At 41.5% G+C, this 18,923-nt stretch overlaps 1 long non-coding RNA gene across 2 annotated transcripts in view; it reads right to left on the bottom strand.

The window, feature by feature from the left end:
* Positions 1 to 18,923, bottom strand: part of LOC311521082 — a 76,831-nt gene that overhangs the window by 53,425 nt on the left and 4,483 nt on the right. The window lies entirely within an intron of this gene.

Raw genomic sequence — 18,923 nt, 5'->3', positions numbered from 1 at the left:
AGAGAAACAATAAGTTTCGACTACTGGACATTTCTTTTATCAGGGTAAATATTTTCCCACCTAGGATGTTGGTGTGTGTGTGCATCACGCTATTTAGTAGGGGCTAAGAGCCATGTCTGTCACAGGGCCTCTGCCTGCTGTGAGCTTAATCGTCATATCTGTTCCCAGAGGCACATTGTAGCAGCACACCTGTGCTTTCACAGCTTCAAAGGCTGTGCTGGAATATATATTAAGTGCCCTGTTCCGGCTTCCTCCTGTGTTTCCAGCAATGCTGGTCGGGGGTGGGGGGCGGGGCGGGGCTGGCTGTCTGGCTACAGTGTGCTAATAAAGTTTGTGGATGATACAAAGCTGGGAGGTATTACCAATTTAGAGAAGGACCGGGATATCTTACAGGAGGATCTGGATGACCTTGTAAACTGGAGTAATAGGATGACATTTAATAGTGAGAAGTGTAAGGTCATGCATTTAGGGAGTAATAACAAGAATTTTAGTTATAAGCTGGGGACGCATCAATTAGAAGTAACGGAGGAGGAGAAGGACCTCAGAGTATTGGTTGATCACAGGCGACTATGAGCCGCCAATGTGATATGGCTGTGAAAAAAGCTAATGCGGTCTTGGGATGCATTAGGCGAGGTATTTCCAGCAGAGATAAGGAGGTTTTAGTACCGTTATACAAGACACTGGTGAGACCTCATCTGGAATACTGTGTGCAGTTCTTCAGGTCTCCCATGTTTAAGAAGGATGAATTCAAACTGGAACAGGTACAGAGAAGGGCTACTAATACGATCTGAGGAATGGAAAACTTGTCTTATGAAAGGAGACTCAAGGAGCTCGGCTTGTTTAGCCTAACCAAAAGAAGGTTGAGGGGCGATATGATTGCTCTCTATAAATATATCGGAGGGATAAATACCGGAGAGGGAGAGGAATTATTTAAGCTCAGTACCAATGTGGACACAAGAACAAATGGATATAAACTGGCCACCACGAAGTTTAGACTTGAAATTAGACAAAGGTTTCTAACCATCAGAGGAGTGAAGTTTTGGAATAGCCTTCCAAGGGAAGCAGTAGGGGCAAAAGACCTATCTGGCTTTAAGATTAAACTCGATAAGTTTATGGTGGAGATGGTATGATGGGATAACATGATTTTGGTAATTAATTGATCTTTAAATATTCATGGTAAATAGGCCTAATGGCCTGTGATGGGATGTTAGATGGGATGGGATCTGAGTTACTACAGAAAATTCTTTCCTGGGTATCTGGCTGGTGAATCTTGCCCATATGCTCAGGGTTTAGCTGATCACCATATTTGGGGTCGGAAAGGAATTTTCCTCCAGGGCAGACTGGAAGAGGCCCTGGAGGTTTTTCGCCTTCCTCTGTAGCATGGGGCACAGGTCACTTGCTGGAGGATTCTCTGCTCCTTGAAGTCTTTAAACCACGATTTGAGGACTTCAATAGCTCAGTCATAGGTGAGAGGTTTTTCGCAGGAGTGGGTGGGTGAGATTCTGTGGCCTGCGTTATGCAGGAGGTCAGACTAGATTACCATAATGGTCCCTTCTGACCTTAGTATCTATGAATCTAATCTCCCTGAGCATTTCACAGTCACTATTTCCATCCTGGTCAGGTGGTCAGTAATATATCCCTACTGCCAGCATGGAATTACTACCCCCAGAGATTCTAGGGTACAGTTTGGTTCATTTAAGATTTTCCTTCATTTGATTCTATGTTTTCTTTCACATATAGTGCCACACCCCCACCAGCGTGACCTGTTCTCTCCTTCCGATATATTTTGTACCCTGGTATTATGGTGTCCCACTGATTATCCTCATTCCATCAAGTTTCTGATATGCTTATTATATCAATATCCTCATTTTATCCTCATATGAGGCACTCTAGTTCACCCATCTTATTTAGACTTCTAACATTTGTATATAAGCACTTTAAACACTTGTCACTTTTTTGCTGTCTGCCATTACATGATGTAATTGAATGAGACTTTTTCATTTGACTGTTTTTCATCAGATCCTACCCGTATTTTATCATCTTCTTCTCCATTAATCAATCCCCCCCTAAGGGATGTCTCTGTCCGAACCACGTGCTCCTCCCCACCTGTCGGCTTTCCCTCAGCCCTTAGTTTTAAGACTGCTCTATGACCTTTTTAATTTTAAGTGCCAGCAATCTGTTTCCATTTTGGTTTAGATTGGGCCCATCCTTCCTGGATAGGCTCCCCCTTTCCCAAAAGTTTCCCCAGTTCCTAATAAATCTAAATCCCTCCTCTCTACACCATTCTCTTATCCATGCACTGAGACCCTACAGTTCTGCCTAAGCGGCCCTGTGCGTGGAACTGGAAGCATTTAAGAGAATGCTACCATAGAGGTCCTGGACTTCAATCTCTTACCTTGCAGCCTAAATTTGGCCACCAGGACCTCTCTCCTATCCTTCCCTATGTCATTGGTACCTACATTGATACCACGACCACCGGCTCCTCCCCAGTATTACACATAAGTCTATCTAGATGTCTCAAGAGATCTGCAACCTTTGCACCAGGCAGGCAAGTCACCAGGCAGTTCTTCCAGTCATCACAAACCCAGCTATCGATGTTTCTAATGATCGAATAGCCCATTACTAATACCTCTCTCTTCCTAATAATGGGAGTTCCCTCCCCTGGAAAGGTATCCAGTGCAAGAAGATACCACATCATCTGGAAGAAGGGTCCCAACCAGTGATGAGCTGCCAAAATCTTAACAACCGGTTCCCTATAAAAAGTTCTGATTTAAGGGATGTGCCCCAGTATGTATTTTTTGTAACAGTTACCATACGTCCGTATTTTCCCAGGAGGAAATTTAAAAATTCCTCCCGGACGGTGATTTAAGAACCAAAAAGCCTGACCTGTCCGGGAAAATACAGATATATGTTAACCCTGCCTAAAGTTCTTTTTTAAAAAGATGGGCCTGAACTAGAAATGAGCTCCGTTTCACATATGTAGGTCCCCGCCACTCCCTGGGGGTGTGCTAGGGTGACCAGATGTCCCGATTTTATAGGGACAGTCCCAATTTTGGGGTCTTTTTCTTATATAGGCTCCTATTACCCCCCACCAGCGGTCCTGATTTTTCACACTTGCTGTCTGGTCACCCTAGGGTGTGCACATGTGTGGGTCCCAACTGCTCCCTGCCCCCCTCATTGAAGCAGGTGTGCAGGGTTACTGCCCTGGGAACTGCAGGGCACCAGCGGGGCCAGCCGGAGACAGGGGCGTGGGGCAGGGCTAGCTGGTGGCAGGGGGTGCAGGGCTGGCTGCAGGCCAGGGCAAGGGGTGCAGAGCTGGCTGGAGAAAGGAGGGTGTGGGGTTGGCTGGAGGCAAGGGGGTGTGGGGCTGGCTGCGGGCAGGGCAGGGGGTGCGGGGTTGGCTGGAGACAGGGCAGGGGCTGACTGAAGGTAGGGGCTGGCTGCAGGCAAGGCAGGGGGGTGCAGGGCTGGCTGCGGGCAGGGGCTGGCTGCAGGCAGGGCAGGGGGGTGCAGGGCTGGCTGGAGACGGGCTGGCTGTGGGCAGGGCAGCGGGTGCAGCAGGGGCTGGAGACAGGGGCTGGCTGCGGGCAGGGCAGGGGGTGCATGCAGCAGGGGTTGGCTGGATACAGGGCAGGGGATGCAGCAGGGGCTGGCTGCAGGCAGGGAGTGCAGGGCTGGCTGGAGACAGGGCAGGGGGTGCGGGAGTGGCTGGAAAGAGGGGCAGGCTGCAGGCAGGGTCTGGCTTCGGGGGTGCCTGGAGACAGGGGGTGCAGGGCTGGCTGGAGACAGGGCAGGGGGTGCTGGGGTGACTGGAGGCAGGGGGTGTGTGCGGCAGGGGCTGGCTGCAGGCAGGTGGTGCGGGTGTGGCTGGAGACAGGGGCTGGCTGCAGGCAGGGGGTGCGGCAGAGGCTGGCTGCAGGCAGGGTGGTGGGTACTCACGGGGAGAGCAGCAGGACACAGCCCAGGCCCCACCAGGCAGCATTGGGAGCCCCAGGGCCACGGGAGCAGCAAGAGGGCTTGTGCCCAGGGCCAGGCAGCAACCCACATGGCTCCCACAGCGCAGCGCCCCCGGCAGCTGGAGGAGGAATTACATCACTTCCGGGCCGGAGCCCATCAAAGCCTCAGCACCCCCTGCAGGGAAGCGGGTTAACAACCGGTTCTAAAACTGCTTCAAAATTTAACAACCGGTTCGCGCGAACTGGCTCCAGCTCACCACTGGTCCCAACTATGGGATCATTTCCTTCTGCTCCAGCTGTATGTTCTTCTTCCCTGAGATGTTTATCCTCCTCAATAGCACAGAGGCTGTCAGACTGGGTGTGGGACCGTTCTACTGTGTCCCGGAAAATCTCATCTATGTACCTCTGTCTCCCTTAGCTCCTCCAGTTCAGCCACTCTGGTTTACAAAGCCTGTACACGGTCTCTGAGGGCCAGGAGCTCCTTGCACCGAATGTCAAGGTTCCTTCCCCACTCTGAACTCTAGGGTACAGATGTGGGGACCTACATGAAAAAACCTCCTAAGCTTATTATTACCAGCTTAGGTTAAAACTTCCCCAAGGTACAAACTATTTTTCCTTTTGTCCCTGGACTTTATTGCTGCCACCACCAAGCGTCTAACAAATATAACTGGGAAAGAGCTCACTTGGAAACGTCTTTCCCCCAAAAATCCCCCCAAGCCCTACACCCCCTTTCCTGGGGAAGGCTTGATAAAAATCCTCACCAATTTGCATAGGTGAACACAGACCAAACCCTTGGATCTTAAGAACAATGAAAAAGCAATCAGGTTCTTAAAAGCAGAATTTAAATTGAAGAAAAAGTAAAAGAATCACCTCTGTAAAATCAGGATGGTAAATACCTTACAGGATAATCAGATTCACAACACAGCCATTTAAACAAAAGAGAATCCATCGCATATCTAACTAGATTGCTTACTGACTTTTTAGAGGAGTTCTGACCTGCATTCCTGCTCTGGTCCCAGCAAAAGCAACACACAGGCAGAGACCCCCTTTGTTCTCCCCCCCACTCCAGCTTTGAAAGTATCTTGTCTCCTCATTGGTCATTTTGGTCAGGTGCCAGCGAGGTTATCTTTAGCTTCTTAACCCTTTACAGGTGAAAGGGTTTTTCCTCTGGCCAGGAGGGATTTAAAGGTGTTTACCCTTCCCTTTATTTTTATGACTGGGCAGGTATTCGTACATGCTGCGTTGGGTGCAATAAACTGGACAGCCCCCCATTCTGTTGCTGAACTTCTGCCTGCATTATCTTTTTACTCCTGAAGCTCGTTCTTTTGTTGTTCTTTTTTATTAGGGGGTGTTTTGGGTTTTAAGTTTAAAGAATGGTAAGTATCTAGCCCCTGCAAAACACACACACACACACACTCCCTGTGTAAACTCCCTCGCAAAACTCCCATTAGCCATTCCTGTTCACAGTGCCTCTGGTCACTAAGGAGCAGGTTTTTTAAAGCCCTGGCCTTCCTAGGTAGCCCACCCCTGGTTAAGGGTTGATGGGTGCAAAAAGGCTTAGGGATCAAAGTCTTGTTAGGAAGCTCTCAGCCTTGCCTAGGTCATCTGTATTGGACATAGGCTTTTGCTTCAGTTCACAGTTTGACATGACTGATTGTTTGTTTGCAGCTCTTTTTCCAATACATTTTAATTGGTTTACATGTCCTGGTGGACACCAACTTCTTCCTCTAACCCACTTGGTTGGATTACTCATTGCAAATAATTTATCTAACAAATGTAGGCCTTTCTCTTTTCCCAAATTATTTATGGATAAATTATTCAAAATAAAAGCTGCTTTGACAGGACCACCAGAACATATACTCTCAGATACTGTGCTACTGTCATTTTTGGGAAACCTTTGCATGCCAGAAACCTTCTTGTAAATAAAAAGCTTGTTTACCTGGATGTTCAAAAATAAAGGGTCATGCATACCAGCAAAGCAAGTCAGTAGGATTTATTTGCAAGAACACTCAGGGATACTTTTTATGGGGTCACAAGTAGAACTGGAGGAATCATGGTGCCAGATTTCCTTAATTCTCTTGCTATTGAAGAAAGCTTATCTGAAATGCAACAAGGCTAGTAATTTGTTCCTCTCTATATCTGAAAATTTGAGATTTTTGTTTAAAACAAAACACAAACAAAAAAACAACATGCTGCACACAAACTCACTCTTTTGTTTGCCTTTCAGCACATGAACCACTTGCACCCCAGTCGGCTCTACCCCCAGCTACGATGGGTTTGTATCTTGTTCAGCTGGCTAGGTAGATCACTCCCAAAAGCCTTGTTGCACTCAGTACCATCAAGCAATATTTATGTCATTGCTTTTACACTTGAAGCGTTCTCATGCCTTAGAAGAGGAATGCTTAATATCCCTGAAGCTCAAAACTGTACACAAGTCTGACTGCTCTAAAGTGTCCAATAACTTCAACACCCATACTGTCTTCCTGGTGGTGAGCTATGGTTTTGTCCATTTTGACATTGCTTTTTTTAAAAGTGATATTCAATTAAGCTGCCCCATGACCCACTTTCATCCCAGGGTTGTAAAACCTTATGTAAAATAAATAATTACAAGAGACATTTTGGGGAAATGAGTAAAAGTATTTGGCCAATCAAGACTTAGGGTTGGTCTACACTACACAGTTAAATTGACATAAGGCAGTTTATGTCAACCTAATTACGTCAGTGTTTACATTACAGCCTGCCTCCCACTGATGTAAGTGCCCTACTACACAGACATAACTCCACCTCCACGAATGGCATAAGGCTTACAAGCTTAAGCTTACATAAGGCTTACGTTGGCGTAGTTAGGGCGACACAGTGTCTGTGTAGACATTGCGTCCCTTACATTGGCTGTCTTGTCAATTTCATGGCAGGAGCCATGAAAAAAAAAAAACTCCACAAGAAAGCCCCTGCTCCCCTGGATAGCTGGACCCAACACCCAGCTGTGAGTCAGGATGAGAAGCCCAAGCAGTCCCCCGCTCTCTGGGAGCCCCACAGCCTTGCCAATTTCAGGGCTCACTAAGCTGTGAAATTGACAAGGCTACCTGGCTCCAACAGAGAAGCTGGACCCCGCTTCCCAGTGGTGAGAAGCCATGTGTGGCTCCCTCTCTGCTCCTGGCAGGGCATGGGGAGCAGGCAGCCCACCTGAAGCCTGTGAGCCTGTAGGGCAGCCAGGCTCCCTACGCTGCCCCTCGGAGGTCAGTGGAAGCATTCCTTGTGAGGACACACAGCACTGACGCAAGGAGAATAGTGTGGACATTACTGCAATGGCTGTAAGGTTGACTTAAAATGTCAGTGTCTCTCTACACTACAGATCTAATACCCAACTCTCAAGATGCCAATTTTTTCAGCTAATTGTTTCTCCAATGACGGTAGTGCTTTAGCTTCACTGACCTGGTTTGCTAAACCATGCCATGCATTTATGGTTTCCCCTGAGAAAAAAAGCTTTCTGGAATCTGTTTTTAATTGGTTGCTCTACAGTTTCCGTGTAGGTCTCTATCTTAGTATTTGCTTTACAGTGAAAAGATTAACTAGTGGGTTTTACATCACCAATGCCTACTTAAACTTGTATAGTCATTTCCCCCATTTTTCCCTCTTTGGAGAACAACAGTGTCATGTTAAAGATTTCCCAGCTCATTCATCCATCCTGGCACCAGCTTTTATAGGCTTCATATCCTTATACTGGCGATGATGAGAACAGAGCATAATTAGAACAGCGCCATTCCTTCTGTAATTGGAAACAATAATGGATGTTTGGCTATGTAAAACCCTATAGTCAGAGACTTGTAACACAGCTGTAAAAACTCATTGAAGCAAGCGAGCATATAAGGTCATTGTGGAGTTATGTAGGGATTTTCTCCCCAAAATTCAAATATATATAATTGGTTCAACCACTGTAAAGTTATATAGCTCTTTTTTTTTTTAATTTGCCTGTTTAAAAAGAATTCATTCACAAACAAATTCAATTAAAAAGTAATTAAATTGGTTTCTAATGGAGCATAATCATTTAAAAGAAAACATACTAGGACAAAGTCTTTTTACTATGGTCAAGATGGTGCTTCAGAATCAGCCATTGTTGATGCACAGTACATTTTTAACCCATCTTCCAAAAGGATTGTGTACATGGCCAGCTGTCTATCAGGTCAACAATCCATGATACTATTAAAGATTTAGTCAACAATATGTAATCAGAATGAGGGGTTCATTTAGGTCGAAGAGGAGTTTTAAATCCTCTTCCAAAAATATTTAAGCTATTCAAATGAAACTACATATTAAAAACAATGTTAAGTGTCTGCCTTCTGCTTGAGAAACTCTGGGAAATTCAGAGTTAAGTATGGCAATTCAATTCTAAATTAATTCCCTTAGCTGCATGATATTCTAGTAGATCAATAGTGCCCATCTTTTGGTAGAACTGTGGAATTTCAGGGCTAATCTGTTTAGACAAAAATTTCTGCTGTTCTAGCTCTGTTTGTCACTATCTTACTGGCAGGGCTATTACTGCCGAACTGCAAGAAAGCACACTGTGTTGCCCAACACGCTTCCAAATGCTTTGTAGCAGGGTGGATTTGATTTAAATCACTAGTCAGAAAGACTTGATTTAATTATGGATTTTTACATAAAAGTGCCTTCTTGTTGGTTGTTATAACCTTAATACATATTCTTCACAGGTAGAGGAACTTCATTAAAATATTCCCAAACTGGGTCTCTTTTATGGCGTGCTGCCATTATAGGTTTTCCCTTCTAGTGAGAGAATGGTATGGTAGATCTAAAATCAATGAAGGCTACACTCAGAAAGACTTCTGGAATATGCTGCTCAAACAGTTTCACTTTTGTTTTAACTGCCTGTCCCTCCCTTCTCACATTTATCTCTAGACTTCTTCCCCTTGTCCAGATCTATTCTGCCTCCAACAATCTTGTATTCGTTGAACTTTCTGGAACTTTGCACTTTTAGAGAGAGGTAAGGGATTGACTCGTACACAAATCTGAAGAGGGACGATAGGGTTGAGGTCTGTTATTTCTCACTTCTATATATTTAATTTATTTATTTAAAAACATTTTTGCTGTTAACAAGCATGTTATCTCTGGAGAGACAAATCCACAGTTTGAGAACTGCAAAACTAAGCATCTCTGATGGTATCGTCTAGACTGAGCACTGAGTCCCATTGGGTAGACAGAAAGATTAACCTAAATAATCTACACAGAAGCCCCTGGAACCCCATAAGATTGGGTCGCTAATCCATGAACTATTGGAACTCGTTTACAAAACTTTTCTTAAACATTACATGAATATATTGTCTCATTCTACAGAATTAATAATCCCTATTCCATGATGAGATATCGGAGCTATAATGTATCTTAATTAAAACTATGTTTAGATATACTTTTTGAGGGAAAAACTTTTTCTCAAAAAAATCTGATTTTTTTTACATTTTTTTTTAAATCATTGATTTTTATCCACCCAGCTTTGTAGGGATGGCCCCTTCTGAACCATATACAACATTTCAGGATTATAAAACTCTAAGCATTTCATGTTACTCACAGGAACATCAGAATGGCCATACTGGGTCAGAATAATGGTCCATCTAGCCCAGTATCCGGTCTTCCGACAGTGGCCAGTGCCAGGTGCCCCAGAGGAAACGAACAGAACAGGTAATCATCAAGTGATCTATCCCCTGTTGCCCATTCCGCTAGGAAAACCATCCCTGCCCATCCTGGCTAATAGCCATTGATGGACCCATCCTCCATGAATTTATCTAGTTCTTTTGTGAACCCTTTTAGGTGTCTTGGCCCTCACAACATCCTCTTACAAGGAATTCTACAGGTTGACTATGCGTTGTGTGAAAAAATACTTCCTTTTATTTGTTTTAAACCTGCTGCATATCAATTTCATTTGGTGACCTCTAGTTCTTGTGTTATGAGAATGAGTAAACAACACTTCCTTATTTACTTTCTCCACATCTGTCATGATTTTATAAACCTATAGCATACCCCCTCGTTAGTTGTCCCTTTTCCAAACTGAAAAGTCCCAGTCATTTTAATATCTCCTCATATGTTCCATAACCCTAATAATTTTTGTTGCCCTTTTCTGTACCTTTTCCAATTCCAATATATCCTTTTTGAGATGCGGCGACCACGTCAGCATGCAGTATTCAATAAGTGGGCGTACCATGGATTTATATAGAGGCAATATGATATTTTCTGTCTTATGATCAATCCCTTTCCTAATGATTCCCAACAGTCTGTTCGCTTTTTTGACTGCCGCTGCACATTGAGTGGCTGTTTTCAGAGAACTATCCACAATGACTCCAAGATCTCTTCCTTGAGTGGTAACAGCTAATTTAGACCCCATCATTTTACATGTATAATTGGGATTATGTTTTCCAATGTGCATTACTTTGCATTTATCAACATTTAATTTCATCTGCCATTTTGTTGCCCAATCACCCAATTTTGTGAGACCCCTTTGTAACTCCTCGCAGTCTGCTTTGGGGCCTTAACTATCTTGAGTAGTTTTGCATCATCTGCAAATTTTGCCACCTCACTATTTACCCCTTTTTCCAGATCATTTATGAATATACTGAACAGCACTGGTCCCAGTATAGACCACTATTTACCTTGCTCTATTCTGAAAAATGTCCATTTATTCCTACCCTTTGTTTCCGATCTTTTAACTCAATTTCCATGTCCTCATAACTAAATGAAGTCCTCACAATGTGCCTTTGTGAACTGTCTAAACACAGAAAGAGAGAGATCCAGGACCAAGAGTTTCTCAATATCAACACCTCATTGAGAGCTGGACTGCATTGGGACAGCCTCTAGTCTAGCACCTCTATTGGTGTCAGTAGTACATGGCAGAGGCTAACTGCACCAGAAATCCATTTAACCAAACAGACACATTCTTTTATGTCTGTTAGCCACAAGATGCAAAGAAAATTATTTCTCAGTATCCCACAAAATAATAAAACCCGTTCCATCTTGGTACAGATGATCTTTGGCAACACAGTAGCCATCCTGGAATCCAGTTGTCAAGCCAAGAGGAAGTCAAAGAAAAGTGCTGGAAAGGAAACTTGATAGTTACAAATAATTTTTTCAGCTGGTGAGAACACCAATGTAAGTTTTAACAAATGTGCCCACTTCAAAATACAAGAGTTTGTAGAATATGGAACTAACCACACATTAATCTCGTTTTCTTCTGAAGTGGGTTACATCTACCACTTCCTCAGTCTAGACTCCTTTCATAGGATGAGAAACAACACCTGCTTCATGGAACATTGTATAAAAGAATATGGTTACTCATTATCAAATTATTGATGTAAATTCAGCATGCTTAATAGCATTCTCTTCATTGAAAGAAGTTGGAGAACATCCAGAAATAGGCGAAAAGACAGAATGTTACACCCAAAATTGTATTCAAGAGATTCAAAAGCAAAGTTAATCTTGATCAGGACATATGCTCTTGCAGAAGATACATTCTAGAGGAAGAAGAAAAATGCAGACTACAATAGGCCAGCATTTGGAATGAGCATTGCCAAACCACATAATCCAAAGAGCATAATTCCCACACAACTGAAGCTAAATAGGGAAAAAAAATAAATATTTCCATACTAGCTTGTGGGACAAATGCCGGTGAAAAAGGAAAACCTAAAATGGACCTCAAGCATTTTTATAGCTTGGTTATGGATAAAACAAATTCTTCTGCAGAAACCACCACAAATTTTATTATTTTATATATACACATTTTTATATTCTTGAAAGATGCTAGATCAGAAGTGGGCAAACTTTTTGGGCCGAGGGCCACATCCGGGTGGGGAAATTGTATGCAGAGCTGGGGCAGGGGGTTGGGGTGCGGGAGGGAATGCGGAGTGTTGGAGGGGGTGCGGTGTGCAGGAACGGGCTCAAGGCAAGGGATTGGGGTGCAGGAGCGGTGCGGCGTTCAGGCAGGGGGCTCAGGGCAGGGAGTTGGGTGCAGGAGGGATGTGGGTGCGGTAGGGGGCTCAGGACAGGGAGTTGGGGGGCAGGGTGCAGGAGGGGTTCGGGCTCCAACCTGGCGCCGCTTACCTAAAGCTTCCTGCATACCTGCCCTGACCCCACGCGGTGCCACTCCGGGAAGCGGCTGGCACCATGTCCCTGCGCAGCCCCCCACAAGGCTCTGCACGCTGCCCTTGCCACGCCTCCAGGTACCTCCCCCGAAGCTCCTATTGGCCACAGTTGCCTGTTCCCGGCCAATGGGAGCTGCAGGGGTGGGAGGCGGTGCCTGGAGGCAAGGGCAATGCATGAAGCCCTCTGCCCCACCCCAGGCACGTGGTGCCGGCCACTTCTGAGAGTGGCGCAGGGCCTGCAGCACCATGAGGGGCAATTGCGCGGGCCGGATCCAAAGCCCTGAGAGGCCAGATCCGGATCCAGCCCGTAGTCTGCCCACCCCTGTGCTAGATTGAGGTCCCGAAAAATGAAAGTCACTTATATATCCACACACCAAGCATATGATGGGCAGAGTCAAGGCAGCAGCTTTGCAAGCTCCCCCTACTGCTTGGCAGAATTTCCTAAACCTAACGTAGAAGGAAACTCTTCCAGGATTAAAAGGGTCGTTCAATCTCATGATAAATCCCTTTCAGTCCTTGGACTCTGCTGAAACTACCAACAAAGATGTCTGCTATTAATAATTGAAGAAGTTTGGCCCAGAAGCGGACACTAGCCTCCTAGAAATTGTTATCAGGTTTTGTCAGATGACTGCAACTTTCAGTCACCAAGTACTGGAGTAGCTAACTAAAGGCAAATAGAATGTCAATACATCAATTTAGAAACAACAATTTAGAAACTTCCTTCCCTCTTTTCTTTTATGTATCTGGGCTCAACCAGAAGGAAAAGCATATTATGAGATGATAAAACCCTATATGCTTCTCTCCAAACATCAAGAAATCCTCTCCAGAAAAAACAAAATCCTACCACAGAGTTGACTAAAAAAAAAAAATTTTCAATTTTGTTCTTTACAGAATACATTTTTCTTTTTTAAAATAAACCTGTTTAAAATGAAACCTGAAAGTAATACAATATATGTTAAGACCTAAAATTATAATCTCTTAAAATATTTAAGTAAAAAACAAAATATGCTGAATTCATGAACTTCTACCAAAAACGCTTCGTTAAAGGCTGCTAATTTTAAAAGTTTGAAGGACAGCCTAAGTAAAGTAGGTTTCAGAGTAACAGCCGTGTTAGTCTGTATTTGCAAAAAGAAAAGGAGTACTTGTGGTACCTTAGAGACTAACCAATTTATTTGAGCATAAGCTTTCGTGAGCTACAGCTCACTTCATCGGATGCTGTAGCTCACGAAAGCTTATGCTCAAATAAATTGGTTAGTCTCTAAGGTGCCACAAGTACTCCTTTTCTTTAAGTAAAGTAGGAGACTGTTCTCATCTTCAAGAGACTTAGAAGAGTAGGAACGTAGGCCCAAATCACTTTCATTTAGACATATTTGAAAATATTTCAGGTCAGCCTGGGAAAAATCAGTTTAATTCACTTACTACAATTAATCCCTGTTTAATAAATCATTGAGTTGTAAATGTGAAACATATTTTGATAAGATAAGTTTATGTACCCAAAACACTTAAGGCTGAATTGTTTTAAAAAAGTTTAGGTTTTGTGTGTTTGTTTAAATTCTAGTTACCATCCTAAGGCAGCTGGATACAAATAGTGAGCCAAAAGTTAATCAGTCACCATTTTCTAACATACTATAAATGTACAATAAGAATCTGAAGCTATACACTGAAGGGTTAATGTCTAGCTATTCCACCTGGAAGCAGGCGGGGCACACCCTGACTGTTTCCTAGGAGCAATGCACACATTGCTCTATCCAAGGACAAGGGCTAGATATGAACCCTGAGAACTTGATTGTTTGGACAGCAACTGTGGGAGGTTTCTTTAGCCTGGGCTCAAGGCCTGAGAACCAGGATTGTAGTAGATAGAGGATGGTAACTAAGCATATGAATCAACGTCATACATTCCTTTGTGTAGCAGTGTGTAATGCTTAGGGGGAGAAATATAATAAAAGGAGAAGGTGGAAGGCAGGGGGGGCAGAACAGCCCATCTCCGCTGACCAGCCTGTTTGCTTGCATAAAGCTGTGTTCTGTCTCATCACTGAACCGCAACAATACACTTTCCTAAATAAAGGTATATAGTTTTGTGTAACCTCTTAGGTAGCAAAATGATGTACCAAATCTAGTGTTAAAGCCTCTATTTAGATGTAAATCAGTATGTTTTAATAATTATATCAACCAATGAGAATGTGCCTTTCTTTAGAAAAAACTGAAGTGCAAATGATAAAGTTGATTAAAATTAACCATTTAAATCAAGACTCTCAATTTGGTGATTTAAATCGCTGATTTAAAATTCCCTTGATTTAAAATCAATCCAGCCTGCCATCACCAAAATAGCTCAGAAAGCTATATACAGAAAGAGAATCTATTATGTTTCTTTTGGCACACCTAAGAGTGAAAAACTACATGTCCAGACACAAAATACATACAGATTCTATTTTGATGTAGACATAATAAATAGTGAAGAGGATAATGCAACTGACCAAAGACAAAACAAGAATTCTCCAGTGTCCAAGATTCAGAGCAGAAATAAAAAGACTCCCTTTTAAAAAAGAGAAAGCTCCTGATAAAAGCTCATTAAAACCACAACAGCAGCCTCTATAATGCAAGAGATGTCAAAGATTCCACAACTAAATCATCCCTTAAAAAAAGGAAACAGTTTAGAAAACAATGAGAAACAAGCTGTATGTAGCCTTTTGAAGTCCAATGCATTTACTTTTTAAACCTTTTCATGAGCCCTAAAATTAACTTTAAAAAGTTAGATTAGAAGCTGTGGAAAGTGAAGTTTTTTTAATTCTCCCCAGAACAGGCACATCACAAGGAGCAGTAGAATAAATCTGCGGACAGTTCTCTATCAACATACCTCAACCCTTCTTTTGGCTTGATTTTTTACAGGACTTTAATTAATGAAATATTAGTCATTCAGAGCATATTGTTTAATACAAATTCAGAATTAAATCCCCTTTATAACAGGTATATTACTTCTTTCATTCTTTAATCTATTATGTAGTCTCATACATAGAAGTCAGGCTAAACAGATTTAAACCAAAGGATTTAAATCACTATTTTTATCATGATTTAAATCAGCAAGCAGGAAACCTTGATTTAAATCAATTTTAATTGTGTTTTGTATTTGTACTTCAGTTATTTTCCCAAGGAAAGGTTTATTCCAATTGGTTGGTAACTATTAAGATGTTGATTTACAACTAGTCTTTCCACTAAAACTTGGTGCTTCTTTTTGCTAACCAGGAGGATATAATGCATCTATACACATTTATTTAACCAATTATATAGCTTACCTTACATGTATTCAGATTCTTAAATTTTTACATGTTTATGTTAGAAAATGGTGAACGAAATTTCTTATTTACTAAATGATTAATTTTTATAATAAAATTAATAAAAATTAATAAAAATATGTTAATTTCTATTTGCATGGATATTCAATTAAACATACACAAATATTGCATTTTAATTTCTTTTTATTTAAAAACTATGAACTTTTTTCTCTTATGTATCCAGAGCTTTTATCAAACATGTTTTGCATGTAAAACTGATTTATTAGACAGTTAGTGTAGTACAGTGAACTAATTGTATCTGGTCACCATGTACTTCAAGATTTCAGAAGTAGTAGGTCATCTTCTCGCCCCTAGTTTTTATTCATAGATTGGAAGGGGAAAACAAGCTTTTTCTGCTTCGTCAACTCCCCATTGGTTTCTTAAATTGTAATGAACTAGTCATTGAACTGAACTAGTTGAATAAACTGAAATGAAGAAAATATTCTCTCTGCAGAAGATACTACTGCTGTCAAAAACTGGTTTAGCACTCAGCAAACTGGTTCCAGGAGCATAGCCAGTGACTTCCATCAGTTCAGTGACTTGACTTTCTTTAAAACTTTTGTCAGAAAACACGTACTACTTAATTTTTTTTTGTATTTTACTTGAATGATTTTAATATTGTATAGTATATATACAAACACACACACACTGTATTTTTTAGAGAGAGAGAGAGAGAGAGTCAGTAAATAAACGTAGGCCTTAACAGGGGATGTGAATTTCAAATAGTGCATTTGTAAATAGGTGTATTTAAAGGATATTTTTAAAAATAAATCAAATAAACTCAATATTTTAAAAATGGATTTTTATCCACCTTGGCAGTAGCTTAAGTAATAGCAGTCACATTTCCAGGAGACATTCTCTCTCCTAGAGTCAGCTCTAAAACAATTTCTTACTCTTCTACCAACTTCCAAAGAAACAGGACGGAAGCCTGTCAATCACATTTCTCTGGATTCCCTAGATCAGCCATGACAACAATTTAATGAACCAGGTACAATAAAAGCCTTATGTACAAGACTGGTTACATATCTGGTAACTGACTAGTTTTTATTTCAGATTTCAGTTGAACTGAAGTACAGCTACAGAAACAATTCTCATTTGAAGGACTAAACTACTGAGAAAGGGATATTTAGATCTAAACTTTGGACTGCAATAACTCCATGGAGGTGGAGATAAAGGCATACTGCTTCCACGGTGAGATTTTCTGCCAATCCATGAGGTAAATTTAAACAAAATACAAAGACCATCATCCAGAGAGTCTAGCAACTATCCGCTTCCTAAGAACTGCACACAGCAGTGCTTCATCAGTTACACAAACAGCATTTTCTAGGCTGCCAGCGCCAAGCAGGGCAGGTACCAATCTTTCCAGAGGATTAAGAATGCATTTCTCTAGATCACAAAACAGAAAGAGAAACAGATGGGTCAGCGTGCCATCAGAGGAGAAATCAGCGATGTGGAGTCTGCACATATTCTTAGTACAACTTGTTTATTTTACACTGTATATACACACTGATCCTTAAACAAAGGTGGTTACTAATGGCACGCCGGCAATGCCGTCTTTCCAAGCTTTCAGCCAAAACATAAAGCCCAGTATGCAGGGAGTAATTTTACCTCAAGAACTGACACTAGTTAGAAAAATCAAGGCAGAGAGCAAACTCTCTTGCTATTTTCCACAGCTCTCCCAAGAAAACTCACCAAGACCACAGCATTTTCTTCCAAGGTTTATTAATTTGTTTAAATGCAAAGAAAAAGAATGTCAAGACTGTGCAACAGCACTGCCTGCTGGCCACTGCTGTAACAATATAAACTACAGTTCTGATGTAGAATTAATTTATTCCATCCCACTAATATCCTCTAATATGGAGAAATATTCTCAGATTTACTTACATTGATTTTACAGATCTCTATATAGATTTTACTGAATTTGATGAGTACATTATTTTCTTCTCCCTGGACAGACTTGGGAATTACACAGCTTGAGTCTTACCTTTCCCATGAAATGACCCATTTTAATGGGCTAACAATACAGTTCTAAACCATTTTTTAAAGGAAAAAGTAAATTCTTTTAAAAATAGTATTGGTTTAAAAAAAAAAATCACATTCAAAGGGAGGGAATATATTCCTGGAATTTACATCAGGAGACTGGAAGTCAGGATTGTTGAGTGTTGTTCCAAAATCTCCTCCTCCCCCCCCCCGCAATTATCTTATTTCTCTGTGGCTCACAGTAAAATGAGTATAATCCTACTTACCTACCTCCTTCTCAGGGATATTGTGAGCATTAATTTAATCTCTACAGCATGCTAAGACTCCGAGATGTAAACAGTTATAGAAAATGGTTTATTACTATTAGTAGCTAAAGTAAGGCTCCCCTAATATAAAAAGGGAAATAGATACAAACTTAGCAAACAGCCATAGAAGGGTCGATTGCCTATACCTGTCACAATTCTGTTTGTTAACTACCATATTGCTGAGATTATAGTAATACAAGATGGTTTTGTTAATACTGTTTTATCCTGGGAAAGTTAAATTTGTTTACGATGTCTCTGGAATGATGCCACATAGAACAGATATATTAGCAAAGTAGACAGTAAAACATAAATGAATGCTAGAAAGTTGTGTGTCAGGACAGAATTAGTTTTGTTTAATGACCTAATGATTTCAAGGTCAGCCAACAGCTCAGTATGGAAAAAATCAGATCTCTGTTTTCTGGTTAAATGGAGATGCCCTGGTTCTTGGAGTTGCTGAGCACCCACAACTCCGATTAATGAGAATAAATAATTATTTGTATCATGGCACCCACAGGCCCCAGTCAAGAATGGGGCCCTATTTAGCTTGGTGCTGTATGAACATATAGGAAGGAAAAGTCCCTTCCTCAAAAAGCCAGTAATCTAATTTCAGACAAGATACAAGCGAGTGTAAACAGAGATGTTTGGCCTCCAGCTGCCAAAACTTAAGTGTGTTTCTGGTCATCCTTACTATATCTAAGAGCATATTATTGATAGCTGGAAGAAATGAGGAGATTTTAATCAGAGTAAAAACTGTCAGAATGACCACTCAAGCATCCAATAGTAAGCAAAATGAAATTCTATATAAGGTTACCCAAAAATCCCATGGGAAACCCACACTTCACTCTGTGGGTTAGCCTTGATTTCACATAATACAGTGAATGGCTGTTGTTGGTTTACGCCATAAAATGTCATTTCCTTTGAGGTACAAGAATTGTTGGCAGGAACTATATTTTGTTTTACTTTAATTTCTAGGTTATGGTTGCTGAAATTACTGTTTCACTACAACCAATGATGCTTTGAGTTTGTGCTGTTGCAATTTACACCCATATTTTGGTTTGTTTTTTACCACTAGTATTCATCACAGATTAATTACAGTAAAAAAAAAAAGCCTGACATTTTATAAATCACACGGGCTAAGATTGGATCAACTCCATTCTTTAACACACACACCCCTCACATAAATACCTTTTAAAGCGGTATTAAAGGAAGTTATGG

The sequence above is a fragment of the Lepidochelys olivacea genome, assembly GCF_965140295.1.
Source record: "Lepidochelys olivacea isolate rLepOli2 genome assembly, chromosome: 5".
NCBI classification, from domain to species: Eukaryota; Metazoa; Chordata; order Testudines; family Cheloniidae; genus Lepidochelys; species Lepidochelys olivacea.
Note: the sequence above shows the minus strand (reverse complement) of the source record. Positions and strands in the feature narration are given on the sequence as shown.